This window comes from Mobula birostris, chromosome 7, assembly GCF_030028105.1.
Source record: "Mobula birostris isolate sMobBir1 chromosome 7, sMobBir1.hap1, whole genome shotgun sequence".
Taxonomy (NCBI): Eukaryota; Metazoa; Chordata; class Chondrichthyes; order Myliobatiformes; family Myliobatidae; genus Mobula; species Mobula birostris.
Genome location: NC_092376.1, coordinates 7,995,196 through 8,010,782, shown reverse-complemented (window position 1 = coordinate 8,010,782; position 15,587 = coordinate 7,995,196). Strand labels below are relative to the sequence as shown.

General features: G+C 40.5%; 1 protein-coding gene across 2 annotated transcripts in view; it reads right to left on the bottom strand.

Annotated features, from left to right (window-relative positions):
- uvrag (UV radiation resistance associated gene) overlaps positions 1 to 15,587 on the bottom strand; it is a 438,674-nt gene that overhangs the window by 220,281 nt on the left and 202,806 nt on the right. The gene's annotated exons all lie outside the window — the stretch shown is intronic.

The following is a 15,587-nucleotide window of genomic DNA, read 5'->3' as shown; positions in this document are numbered from 1 at the left end:
CCCCCACTAAAGGAAACATCTCTCCATGTCCACTCTATTTAGGCCTTTCAATATTCAATAGGTTTTTAGAACAGAAATGAGGAGGAATTTCTTTAGCCAGAGGGTAGAGAATTTGTGGAATTCATTGCCACAGACACTGTGGAAGACAAGTCATTGGGTATATTTAAAGAGAAGGTTGATAGTTTCTTGATTAGTCAGGGTGTCAAAGGTTCAGTGGAGAGAGCCATGATGGAATGGCAGAGCAGACTTAATAGGCTGAATGGCCATTTCTGCTCCAATGTCTTATGGTCTTAAATACTTCTTCCAGCAGAAATAGCCACACCTTCCAAAACACTACACAGCTTTGGTGCTTATCATGTGGTCTCCCCTACATTACGTGAACAGTGATTTGAAAATCAGAAAATGACATGGTAGAAATTTCAACACAGGAGGACGAGGACTGCCACTGCGAGCCATCATTGATTAGAAAGACTGAATAGCCTGTGTTTATGTCATGATAACTTAGCAAAGGAATATTCAGATTAATTATCACCTGCACAGCAGGCTTAATATTCCCACGGAAGGACTCTGATAATAAGTAAACACAAGAGATTCTGCAGATGCTGGAGATCCATAGGAACACACACAAAATGCAGGAGGAACTCAGGTCATATAATGTTGTAGCTCTATAAAACCCTGGTTGGACCACACTTGGAATGTCATGTTCAGTTCTGGTCACCTTTTTATATATATATATATATATATATATATATATATAAAAGCATAGATAGAGTGAACAGCCAGAAACTTTTTCCCAGGGTGGAAATGGCTAATACAAGGGAGCATAATTTTAAGGTATTTGGAGGAAAATATAGGGGAGGAGGGGTCTCAAAGGCAATTTTCTTTCACACAAAGGTGTGTACATCAAACGCGCTGCTAAGGGTGGTGGTTGAGGTAGATACATTAGGGACATTTAAGAGACTGGAAGATGCACACAAGAATGATAGAAAAATGGAGGGCTATGTTAGAGGGAAGGGTTAGATTGATCCTAGAGTTGGTTGAAGGTTGGCAGAACATTGTGAGCCAAAGGGCCTGTACAAGAAATTAGCATCCATCATTAAGGATTCCCACCATCCAGGCCATGCACTCTTCTCATTGCTGCCATCAGGTCCCACAGCACCAGATTCAGGAACAGTTATTACCCTATAAACAATCCAATAGGCTCCTGAACCAGCATGGACCTCTTCGCTCATCACAACACTGAATACAACCTACAGACTCACTTTCAAGGTTCTGTACAATTCACATTCTCAATATTATCTATCTATTTCGCACACTGGCTGCTTGTCAAGTGTTTTTCTGTAGTTTTTTTTATTTATTCCATTGTACTTCTTTGTCCTACTGTGAAAATGAATCTCAAGGTGACATATATATACTTTAATAATAAATATATTTTGAACTTTGACTTTGTACTATGCTGTAAAGTTCTATTATTCACAATATGCAGAGTCTGCCTTTACAATAATAAAGTGACAGATTGTACAAAATAATCATTGCTACTCAAACTGCAGTGGAGTGTTCTGAGTCAGAAATATTGTTTAACAAAGTGAAGGCTGCTTGTAAACATTATTGTGCAATGTGGTTGTACTCAATGTGGAGTGCAGTTGGGAAGCAAATTCAGTTCATTTTCAAACAGTCTTAAGCTTGGATCTAAAAGCTGGTGGAAACTACTTCAAAAGCTGTGAAATTTAGATCAGGCGCTGACGAAAAATAGTTAAAGTTGTTGAGTTTCTTTAAAACACAAGCATCTGGTCAGGAATGAGATAAGTTTAACTGAGATGAGATGGTTTACAGTTCACAAGTAAGGCAAACACAAAATGATCTGCCTTGAGATAGTGAACATAGGACATTTCACTTAAAGGCCACGAAAGAAATAGCTGGTATATTGTAGTGACTGTGAAGCTTTATTTAATCAAAGCATTAGATTCGTGGCACAGAATATGAAAGCAAAACTAACCTGTTTTTACACAATATTTTTCAAGACATCCCCTTATCCTCAGGTGTTGTACAGCCAAGTAAGTGTTATTGAAGAGCAGGCAACGCAAGACCCACAAAAAAATAGTAAAAATCACTGAGAGGATCACTTGAGGTCTCCCACCCCCCTATTTGTGACATTTACCAGTAAGGTTGTAGACTAAGGTCCTGAAATATTGTTGAGGATCCCTACCACCCATCCCACAATCTCTTTGACCCACTACCATCAGGAAGGAGGTACAGCAACATCAGGACTATGGCTGACAGACTGAGTAACAGCTTCTTCCCTCAGGCTGCGAGACTAATGAATACCCCACCACCACTGAGGTCTAGTCACTAGGACAATGACCTACTTACTGTTATCCTGTGCTGCACACAACATGCATTTTGAATGATATTTTATAAACTTATTTGTGGTAATATTTTGTTTTATGTGCTGTGTGTAATATATATGTTTCATGGGTGCACTGTGGCCCAGAAGAATGTTGTTTTGTACGGTTGTGTATGTAGTCAACTGACAATGAACTCGAACTTGGTTATCATGTACGAAATGCACAAGCTCCAAGAAATAACAATAATGTGACAATGCCCAGATAGTCCCTTGATTGATGGTGGTTGATGCAGAAATATTTTCTAAGACGCCCAGAAGAGCAATAAAGGTGAAGTATTTTATAGTGCAATGCAGACAGATTTAGGAAAGGCATTCCAGGACTGCAGCAACTTGGTGGAGGGTTGAGGGAGGGAGGAGAAAATTTGTCCCACACATCTGCTTTGAACTTAACCCCTTTCACCTTAAATGCATGCCCTCTAGAATGAGATATTTCAACCTTGGGTAAAAAAAATACTGTCTGTGTCTCTCATAATCCTATAAACTTCGAAAAGAACTCCCTCAGCTTCAGCCACTCTAGAGAAAACAACCCAAGTTTGTCCAACCTCTCATTTTAGCCTTCTAATCCAAGAAACATCCTGGTAAACCTCTTCTGCACCTTCTCCAAAGACTCGACATCCTTCCTGTTATGAGACAACGAGAAGTGAATGCAGTGATCCAGATGCAGCCTATCTAGGGTTTTAAAAAGTTGTAAAATAGCTTCCTGACTTTTGAATTCAATTCCTCAATTAATAAAGACAAGCATTCTTTTCATTACAGCAAGGGTTCCCAACCTGAGATCCACAGATCCCTTGGTTAATGGTAGGGGTACATGGCATTAAAAAAGTTTAGGAACCACTGTATATCAGTATCAAGCTGTGTAGCCACTTTCGAGGACTTGTGGACTTGGACCCAAGATCCCTCTATACATCAGAATTGTTGAAGGTCCTGCCATTTGGACAACAATCTGGAATGACAAAGATGAAGCGCTTCAACTCAAAACATCGATTACCCATTTCCCTCCATAGACACTGCCTTGGCAGGGCAGGCAATATCTGTGGAGGCAAAGAAATGGTTGGTTTTTTGGGTCAAGACATCATGGTATATGCTGGATGAGAGTGATTGAGAAAAGGGGCTTGTTTTCCTGTGTTGTTTTGTTGCTTGCTGTGCTCTCTGTTTTCCTGCCAGGTATAGTGGCCATAGCTCTGCTAAGTTGTCAGAAGAATGCATGCAGGAACCTGGAGGAAACCGATGCGGTCACAGGAAGAACATACAAACTCCCTCAGACAGCAAAGGAAAATGAAACCAGGTCGCTGGTACTGTAAAGTGTTGTACCCTCTTCTCATTGCTACCATCAAGGTGGTGGTACAGGAGCCTGAAGACACACTCAACATTTTAGGAACAGCTTCTTCCACAGCACCAGATTTCTGAATAGCCAATTAACCCACGAACAGTACCTCACCATTTTTTTCCAGTTCTTTTCCTCTCTTTTTGCACTACTTAATGTATTATATATTATTGTAATTTATAGTTTTTTAAATTATGTATCACAATGTTCTGGTGCAACAAACAGGATATTTCACAACATATGCCGGTGATACTAAACCTGATTCTGATCCTGACGTACAGCTGACTTTACTAACTATTAAACACCAATGCCGTTGTACAGAAATCCTACAAAAAAGTAATGGATACGGCCTAGTCCATCATGGGCAAAGCCCACCCTACCATTGAGCACTTCGATACAGGGCACTGTCACAGGAAAGCAGCATCGATAATCATTGTCCTGTACCATCCAGCACATGGTCTCTTCTCACTGCTGCCATCAGGAAGGTGGTACAGGAGCCTCAGGACTCACACTAGCAGGTTCAGAAACAGTTATTACTCCTCAACCATCAGGCTCTTGAACCAATGGGAATAACTTCACTTGGTCCATCACTGAACTGTTCCCACAAACTGTGAACTCATCTTCAAGGACTTTTCAACTCATGCTCTCGATATTTATTGCTTGCTTACAATGCCTATATTCAGTGACTTAGAAATCTTCTTGCATTCACCTCCTGATTTGTGTTTTTCAATAATCCTTTCATAGAGTTGCATGCAGTGTTACTTTGTCATCATGATCTAAAGCATATCTCTGTAAAGTTTTTGCCAGGATACTGACTCACCAACAGTTAGATGTTCCAGATACAGGGGCATTTTTACTACAATCAATTGAAACACCTTGACTGCACACAGGCCTCCAAAAACAGATCTCCATTTAACCAATTATGTGACTTCTAAAACCAATTGGCTGTACCACTGATGATTTGGTGTGTCATATTAAAGTGGGGACAATATGTATACAATTATTTTGTGTTTTATAGTTGTAATTAATTTAGATCATTCTGTTTTCACTTTGACATGAAACAGTCTTTTTCTGTTGATCAGTGTCAAAAAAGCCAAATTAAATCCACTGTGATTCAATGTTGTTAAACAATAGAACATGAAAACTTCCAGGGGGTGAATACTTTTTATAGGCAGCATATTTATTATTTTTTCTTCTCTTTTTGATCTTGCACACAATTTGTTGTTTTATTATTAGTTGTTGTCCATGCTGTTGGGTGCAGCCATTCATTGACTCTATTGTGTTTCTTATATTTACTGTGATCACCCGCAAGAAAATGAATCTCAGGGTTGTGTATGTACTTTGATAATAAATTTATGTTGAACTTTATTACTGGCTAGGCACAGGCTCCCTGCTCCAGACTGTACCACTCATTCTCATCTTAAGAAAAATATCAGTTATATACTTTTAAAATGGGCTTCAGTTTAAGCTATCTAGAGAAAGTACAGCTGTGCAGAATACCAAAGTGATTGTAAGTTTGCACAAATATTCAAAACAGAATCAGAAAGGAAACAGTAGTACTAAGTTAAACATACATAATTGACGAAACCACACCATTAGCACTTCACTTTAAATGGAAATAGATTCAGTTCTATTAAGTTTTTCCAACAATGCCAAGAATCATTATTCTACATCTGAAAGAGCAATGAAACATCAAAAATAAATTAGTTGATAGATTGCAAGCGAGTTTACTGTGACAGACAAGGAAACCAGACTAAACTGATGTGAAATGAGAATTACACTAAATGGTAAACAATTAATTGATATTTAAAGAACTATTTCATACTTTGCAATAAATATATCACTTTGATAATATATATTTCTTACTGGAACAAAACCCACCCCACAGAAAAAAGCAGTTGTGGCTAACAGCAGTATTTGATCAAAAGAAAAGCTTATATTACCAAAAGGAAAAAAAAAATTGGATTGGGAAAATCGACTACATTGAAAAAGGATGCAGTAAGACCACCCTATAAGGAAACAAAAAAAAAATTGCAAAAAGCTCCAATGGATATTAAAATAAAAAGGAAAAAGAATTCAAAAATTAACATGGGCCTCTTACAGACAGGAAGAAGATATTATAATGGGGAATAAGGAAATAGAAAAATTGGCAAATATTTTCCATCTGCCTTCAACCTGGCAATGATGAAGAACTATAAGGTCTGGAGTGAACAAAGTGATGAAAAAAATTTGTAAAGAAGTGAATGAAACTGAAACTCAGAAAATCCCAGTTCCTAAAGACCTGCATCTTGAGATACAAGAGACGTGGTTATGGTTACCATAGATACAGTAGTTTTCAACTTCCAAAGTTTCCATAGATTCTAGAAATTCCCACAGACTGGAAAATAGGGGTGGGCAAGGGGGAAATGGGGAAAAAAATAAAGCTAAAATAATGGCCATTTAACCTGATGTAAAAAGTTGTAAAGTCATACTTCACGGGAACAGGGCCTTCAGCCCAACCAGCCCATGCCACCCAAGATCATCCAAATTAGTCACACTTGCCAATTTTTGGCTTATATGCCACTAACCCCTTCTGTCCACACCCTTGTCAAGGTGTTTTTTTAATGTTGCTATATCCACCTCAACCACTTCCTGACAACTTATTCCATTTATGTACCACCCACTGCGTGAAATGGTCCTTCAGGTCCTTCTTAAATTCTTCCCTCTCACCTTAAACCAATACCTCCTAGCTCTTAAGTTCCCCTTTCCCTATGAAAGACTGCATTCACCTTATGCCCCCACGATGTGATCATACTCCTCCATGTGATCATCCTTCATTCTATTTTTCTCTAACAGCAAATCCCTTTCCACTCAATTTACTTACTGCCCATTACACCGTTGGCATTTAGGGCAGCAATGAAGGTCCACCAACTCTCGCTCTGTCCAGAGCTTCCTTCAACATGCCAGTAGCTTCCTTTCGGTTTTCATTACTGTTAATCAGGTGGGGGCTCAGGAATATTGCTGTACTCAGATGTAGAAGGACTCTTCATTGCTATTTCCGTAACAACTTTGTTTTACCTGTCAGGGCTGTTAAGTCCCCAAATCTGAAGGACCAGTGGACTACTCTTAGTCTGGCCTCTAACCTTTGACCTGTTTGACACAGGTGACCCTACCAAAAGACAAAGCATAAAGCCCTTACTCTACCCAGCATAGCTCTCTGGGTTTACGGAGGCACTCAAAACCTCCAAACCACGACAATGTTGTGGTTCTCCTGGAGGCTTCCACTCAATCTCTCTCCATAACTCAGTCTGCTGAGTCCCGGCAGCATTCTCATAAAAAATTGTCCATTAAAATCAGCATGGGGTCTTATGTTTTGTAACTCCAACCATAAGACTAATGCTGCATTACATTCAAAGTGTCACTGGTTAATCTGTTTTGTACCTTCAATATTTAACTTATGCTGTAAGTTTGTTAGTTGTGTAATTTCACCCTACTTTCATATGTTATTATGTGTTATGTGTATTATACATATTATACATACCCAGGTCCGGAGAAACATTTTCTAGTTTGATGGGAATACATGTATATAGTTAAATGACAATAAACTTGACTTGACTTTAAAAGAAATGAGAGTACGAAATGCGAATCTAACTTAGTTTTTACTTTAAGCAAGGCTCGCATGTACAAAGGAAAATAATATTTTAAATACATAAGCTAAAGCTCATCAAATCTAAAAGAAAATGTCAAAACATTGACTAGATCATCCTGAGATTGTATCTAACAGTACAAATAGACAACAGCAAACCAGGATATGGTGTATTTTGACTTGTAGTATCAGAATCAAGTTTATATCACCAGCATATGTTGTGAAATTTGTTGTTTTTGCAGCAGCAGTACGTTGTCATACCTAATCATAAAAATAACTAAATTACAGTAAATGTATAGATACAGAACTGTGCAAAAGTCTTAGCCACATACGTATAGCTAGGGAGCCTAAGACTTTTGCACAGCACTGTCTTTGGATTGGAGAGCAAGAGCGTATACTGGCGGAGGAAAAGACTTAGGGAGTGGCGATGGTAGTGTGCTGCAGGAGCGGAGTGCGACGGGTGGCAGACAAGGAATGCCAGCATCGTGGGGTGGGGTGGTGTGCAGGTGCAGGGCAAGGTCATTTGATACCAAACAATTGGTTTATTAATCACTACAGAATGTCTCTTTGGGGCTTCCTGCTCCCTCCTCTCTCCCTTCCTTTTCCCAACAATGAATCCTCTCTCCCTGTCCCCTTCTCACCCTCAGTCCACAATAGAGACCTGTTAAAGAATCAGGTTTTTTTTTAATCACACACATCATGAAATTTGTGTTTTTTTGTGACAGCAGTACAGTGCAATATATAAAATTACTACAGTACTATGCAAAAGTCTTAGGCAACACACATCAAAGTTGCTGATGAACGCAGCAGGCCAGGCAGCATCTCTAGGAAGAGGTACAGTCGACGTTTCAGGCCGAGACCCTTCGTCAGGACTAACTGAAGGAAGAGTGAGTAAGGGATTTGAAAGTTGGGGGGGGGGGGGGGGGAGGGGAGATCCAAAATGATAGGAGAAGACAGGAGGGGGAGGGATGGAGCCAAGAGCTGGACAGGTGATTGGCAAAAGGGATACAAGAGGATCATGGGACAGGAGGTCCGGGAAGAAAGACAGGGGGGGCGGGGGGACCCAGATGATGGGCAAGAGGTATATTCAGAGGGACAGAGGGAGAAAAAGGAGAGTGAGAGAAAGAATGTGTGCATAAAAATAAGTAACAGATGGGGTACGAGGGGGAGGTGGGGCCTTAGCGGAAGTTAGAGAAGTCGATGTTCATGCCATCAGGTTGGAGGCTACCCAGACGGAATATAAGGTGTTGTTCCTCCAACCTGAGTGTGGCTTCATCTTTACAGTAGAGGAGGCCGTGGATAGACATGTCAGAATGGGAATGGGATGTGGAATTAAAATGTGTGGCCACTGGGAGATCCTGCTTTCTCTGGCGGACAGAGCGTAGGTGTTCAGCAAAGTGGTCTCCCAGTCTGCGTTGGGTCTCGGCCTGAAACGTCGACTGCACCTCTTCCTAGAGGTGCTGCCTGGCCTGCTGCATTCACCAGCAACTTTGATGTGTGTTGCTTGAATTTCCAGCATCTGCAGAATTCCTGTTGTTTGCGTTTAAAAGTCTTAGGCACCCTAGTTTTTTTTATTTTTATATATATATATATGTGTGTGTGTGTGTGTTTTAAGACTTTTGCACGTTTCTGTGTAATAAATAAGTTGTGCAGAAAAGAGAATAAGAAAAAAAAGTGAGGTAGTGTACATAGAATTGAGATAATAGGATTGGTCTAAATGTGCCAAAAAGAGGCCATTAAAATTAAAGCACATGGGATTGAGAGCAATACACATACATGGATTGAATATCGGTTATCGGATGGAAAACAGTAGGAAAACAAGATAAGGTAAACCCTTATTATCCCCGAGGAAATTATTGTTGCAAGGTTGCTCAGTCAGGAATATATATTTAAAATACAACATGTAAGCCTTGACACATGAAAAAAATACAAACTGTGCATTAAAAAGTAATAGTGCAAAATACAGATGTGCATTGAAACCATACACGTATATACTCAAAGAGAAGGAGTTGTAGAGTCTTATAGCCACAGGGAGAAAGGATCCCCTGTGGCGTTTAATGGTGCACCTCAGTGGAATCAGTCTGTTACTGAAGATGCTCCTCAATCCAGTATGCCATGGAGGGGATGAGAGGGATTGTCCATAATGCTCCATTGCTTCTGCAGCATCCTCCTCTCAGACACATGCACCAAGGAATCCAGTTCCACCCCCTAAACAGAACTAGCCTTCTAGGTCAGATTCATTCATCATAGGTAAATCAAAAGGTACTATGAAATGTGATAACAACCAAAACTCCCGAAGGATGCGCTGGGGGCATCCCACAAGTGTCACCACACACGCTGGTGCCAACACAACACGCTCACAATACTTGGCAGAACACAACAACTGAAAAGCCCCGCTCCTCCCTCCTACCCACTCATGCAACACATACAGCCTCCACTCCAGGACAGGCCGCCCTCGGCCTCCAGTGCGCCGGACTCACAGAACCTAGGCCCTCAATTCCCCCAGTGGACCCACTTTCAAGTATGGAGGCTGTTGCAATGGACTACCATAGAGGCCACTGCTGGAGCCAGAGCTGATTAGTCTGAATCAATTAACTGAACTGAACTAGAGGAAGAAGTGTAATATATCCAAAGCTGTCGAGCCTGCTGCTGATAAACCAGTCTAGAACCAACACATTTATTTATTTGCATGTATTTCAACCGTTTGTCATCTCTTGCACATTCTTTGTCTGTCGTTTTTCATGATTCTACAGTATTTCTCTTTACTATGAATGCCTACAGGAAAATGAACCTCAGGGTAGTATAGGCTGACATATATGTACCTTGGTAACAAATTTACTTAGAATTTTTAATATTCAAGCCAATTATTGAAGGCTAATTCAAGTACATTGTGTAATTTGGGGTACAGGGATAACAAATACAGAAATTCTTCTCTCAGTGGATGTCATAGAGTTATAGAATACTAGAGCATAGAAACAGACCTTTTGGCCCATCTAGTCGATGCCGAAGTATTAATCTACCTAGTCCCGTTGACCTACACCAGCACTATAGCACTCCATACCACTCCCATCCATGTACCTATTCAAATTTCTCTCAAATTTTGAAATCTAAACTGAAATCACCACTTCCGCTGGCAGCTCGTTCCACACTCTCATCACCCTCTGAGTGGAGAGGTTCCCTCTTACGTTCCCATTAAACAATTCAGCTTTCACCCTTAACCCACGTCCTCTAGTTGTAGTCCCACCCAACCTCAATGGAAAAAGCCTGCTTGCATTTACCCTATCGACACCCCTCATAAGTGTACTCTCCTCAAGGTAGAAAGTAAAAACCAAGCTTTGCAAAATAACATCCAATTTTTCCTTCATCTAACAAAACATTCAAAGTAATGGAGAAATGACAGTGTAACTTTAAAATGATGATTTCTAATAAAAACTTAAGTAAAGCATGGATTTTTCGAAGATACCACACAAACCCTATTTGCAATTTATTAAAGGCAACAAAAGGAAAATGACATTAAAAATTCCTTCAGGCCATTAATCTGCCATTCAGTCTTCAGATGTCTTTTCCCCCCATGCATAAACTTTCAATCTGATTAAATCAATACATGACACTTATACAAAGGGCAATTTTAAAATTGTATACATCAAATGCAAAATTCCACTCACAATGTGGCCAGCTTGGGTGTATTAGCAGCAAATATGGCCCGGGATATTAGTTGTAAGGATGTCGGAAATGAAATGCAGGTGCAGCACAGTAAAGACTAGCAAAACTTTATTGAGTCAGAAATAACAGAACAGTGGGTGTTTCAATTTTAGCAGATAATCTTTTGAAATGATTATATACAGAACATTAGGTACTGTACCAAATAGGCACAGATCACGTGTCATGGTAAACCTGGGTCTTATTTCAAAATTTACCTGTTCCAATTATCATCCAACTGCTGCAAACGCTTTCTGGTTCATAAAAAAAAAAAATAATCTAATTCTCCAAAGACGAATTCGACTTGGAGGGAGTTGGAGAAGTAACACGTTCCAAATGCAAACCAGTATGTCTTTTGTATTTTACTAACATCTGCAATGCAGATATTCCTTATGGAAAAAAATAGAAATACAAGTTAAGAGATCAACACCACTTCGCAAGATGAAGAAACTGCCATTAAACTGGGTACCAGCACAAATCTTTTCACTGATTCATTTGTTTATTGATTATGTTTTATTTAAAAATCCAGTGCAGAATAGGCCCAGTGAGCCACACCATCCAGCAACCACCTACATAACCTAAATTAATCACAGGACAATGGCCAATTACTCTACTAACACAGTCTTTGGACTGTGGGAGGAAACCAGAGCACCCAGAGGAAATGCCTACATTCTTGGGGATAATGCACAAACTCACTACAGACAGCGCCATCGGTGGCAGGGTGAAGATGTGACCCTACAAAAGGAGATATAAGGCATTCCTTCCCTCGGCTTGTCTGCAGGTCACTCGAGGCAAGGTGTAGCACCTTCTTAGCCTCTGATCAGGGTTACATGAAGCCATGGGAGCAGGTGGTGGGTGGTCGTATGAGCGGTTGGTGCTTATCACAAGTCCTGGTTATGTGACCACTGACATCAGGCAGACAATCTCTGAAGAGTATTGAAAATGGCTGGGGTCACCCATCTTGTAAAGATGCTGCCCAGAAGGCAGCAATGGTAAACCACTTAAGTAGAAAAATCTGCCAAGAACAAACATAGTCATGGAAAGACCATGATCGCCCAAGTCATATGACACGGCACATAACGAATAACCGAACGGATGGTGCTGGAAATGAACTCCAAACTCCAACGACACGAGCTGTAGTAGTGTTGTGCTAACCACACCACTGTTTACTTTAGCAAGAAAGAAAAGAAAAAATGAAGTACTGAATGGGGGCTGCAAGAGAGAATGTGGTACAAACATTCTGCCCCAGTCTTTTTGTTCTTGGGATAAGGGTAAACAACTTTTAAATAGCATGTTCCACACTGCCCTGAGAAAATAATGCCAATCACGGCTTGAGGTGAGATTAGGCCAAATCAACCAAATAACAAATCTCTGAAAGGCTTCGGCACACCATTTGGATTTTTATGATCATTCATTCACAGGTGCTTCCCAAGTATTTCCAGAATTTTGCATTTTAATTTCAGATGTATTGCATCTGTAATTTTTGTTTCTTGGGGCTTTTAAATGTATAGTACACAAAGCAAAGTCATTTGACTCCAAATAATTGATTTATTGAACATTACAGAATATCTCTCTGGTGCTTCCCATTCCCTCCCCTATCCCTTCCCCTTTTTCCGACCATGATTCCCCTCTCCCTGCCCCCTTCCCACTCTCAGTCCACATACAGACTCATATCAGAATCAGGTTTATCATCACTTACATATATCATGAAATTTGTTTTTTTTTGCGGCAGCAATACAGTGCAATACATAAAATTACCACAGTACTGTGAAAAATCTTATGCACACTAAAGGTATGTGCCAAAGACTTTTGCACAATACTGTATACAGTGCTTATAAAAAGTATTCATCCCCCCAGAAGTTTTTATGTTTTATTGTTTTACAACATTGAATCACATAGGATTTAATTTGGCTTTTTTGACATTAATCAACAGAAAAACTCTTTCATGTCAAAGTGAAAACAGATCTCCACAAAGTGATCTAAATTAATTACAATATAAAACACTAACTTATTGATTGCATAAGTTTTCACTCCCTTCAAGCCAGTATTTAGTGGATGCACTTTTGGCAGCAATTACAGCCTTGAGTCTGTATGGATAGGTCTCTAGCAGCTTTGCACATCTGCACACTGCAATTTTTCCCCATTCTCCTATACAAAACTGCTCAAGCTCTGTCAGATTGCATGGGGATCCACAGTGAACAGCCCCTTTCAAGTCCAGCCACAAATTCTCAATTGGATTGAGGACTGGACTCTGACTTGGCCACTCCAGGACATTAAATTTGTTGTTTTTAAGCCATTCCTGTGTACCTTTGGCCTTATGCTTGGGGTCATTGTCTCACCAGGAAACAAATCTTTTCGCAAGTCACAGTTCTCTTGCACACTGCATCAGGTTTTCCTTCAAGATTTCCCTGTATTTTGCTGCATTAATTTTACCCTCTACCTTCACAAGCCTTCCAGGGTCTGCTGCAGTGAATTATCCCCGCAACATGATGCAGCCACTACCATGCTTCAAGATAGGAATGGTGCGTTTTTGATGATGCGTGGCATTTGGATTGCGCCAAACATAGCATTCAGTCTGAAAGCCAAACAGGTCAACTTTGGTTTCATCAGACCGTAGAGCCCTCTTCCAGCTGACTTCAGAGTCTCCCACATGCCTTCTGGCAAACTCTAGCTGAGATTTCATGTGAGTTTTTTCAACAGTGGCTTTCTCTTTGCCACTCTCCCATAAGGCCATGACTGGTGAGCACCCAGGCAACAGTTGTATATGCAAACTCTCCCATCTCAGCCACTGAAGCTTGTAACCCTCCAGAGTTGTCATAGGTCTCTTGGTGGCCTCCATTACTAGTCCCATACATGCACAGTCACTCAGTTTTTGAGGACAGCCTGCTCTAGACAGATTTACAGTTGTGCCATATTCTTTTCATTTCTTGAAGACTGACTTAACTGTACTCCAAGGGATATTTAGTGACTTGGAAATTTTCTTGTATCCATCTCCTGACTTATGCCAAGGACATCCACCATGCATGGATGTAACCTGTTTTCTTAGAATCTTGCGAAGATTCAACATGTCATCTAAAACTCTGACAAACTTCGATGGATGCACAGTGGAGATTGAACTGACTGGTTTTATAATGGTCAGGTATGGAAACACCAATGGCCATGAATGGAAAAGCCTACAGAAGCTAGAGAATACAGGTCAGTCCATCACAGGTAAAGCCCTCCCCACCACTGAGCACATTTACAAGGAACGCCGTCGCAGGAAAGCAGCATCCATCAAGGACACCCACCATCCAGGCCATGCTCTCTTCTCATTGCTGCCATCGGGAAGGAGGTTAGAGAGCCTTGGGTCCCATACCACCAGGTTCAAGAACAGTTATTACCCCTCAACCATCAGACTCCTGAACCAGCATGGATAACTTCAATCTACTCAACTATGAACTGATTCCACAAACTATGGACTCACTTTCAAAGACTCTACAACTCAAATTTTCAACTTTATTTATTACTTATGTATATTATTTTGTTTGCACAATTTGTAGTTTTTTTTTCACATGGGCTGTTTGTTCATCTTTGTTGTGACAAGTTTTTCCATTGATTCTATTGTGTTTCTTTGCATTTACTGTGACTGCCCGCAAGAAAATGAATCTCCAAGAGGTTTCTGTTTCCACTTTTGGTTTTGGAAGTACTCCGATTACAGTAGGACTTGTATTACAATATGCACTGTGTCAATGCTGTGTCTTGCTGTCTCTAATCTATTTAACTAGCTCCTGAACTACCCTGTACTCACTTCCATGAACTACCTTTTCCTCCTTGCAGATTTTGTAGATGCCATATGTTTGAACTTTTCCATCAGCTGGGTTCTTTCGTCAGAGCTTTTGATTTAGTTATTGGTCCTGCTTATTCAACATTACTTTTTTCAAGGTTTGCAGCTGATGTTCTGTCAAAAGAACAAGGTCTATCTTCTCTACTCTCTTCTCTCATCAGTCAGAAGATACAAAATCTTGAAAGCTTGTACGACTAGGCTCAAGGCAGCTTCTATCATCATTATAAGACTTTTGGACCGTTCCCTAGTACAAAACCTTAACAGGATACAGAGTTTGGCTGAGAAGTGGAAGACAGAGCTCAACCCAAAGAAGTGTGAAGCGATTTACCTTGGAACGTCAAATTTGAAGGCAGAATGCATGGTTAATAACAGGATTCTTAGCAGTATGGAGGAACAGAGGAATCTTTGGATCCACGTCCATCTATCCCTCAAAGTTGCTGTGCAAGTTGATAGGGTGGTATGTTGGCTTTCATTAGTCGGGGGATTGAGTTCAAGAGCTGCAAGTTAATGTTGCAGCTCTATCAAATCCTGGTTAGACCAAATTCGGATAACCATGTTCAAGGAATGCAAAGGAGATTTACCAGGACGCTGCCTGGACTACAGAACATGTCTTAGCAGGTTAGGTTGAGCAAGCTGGGGCTTTACTCCTTTGAGTGAAGGAGGATGAGAGGTGAGTGGACAGCCAGAGGTTTTCCCAAGGCACAAATAACTA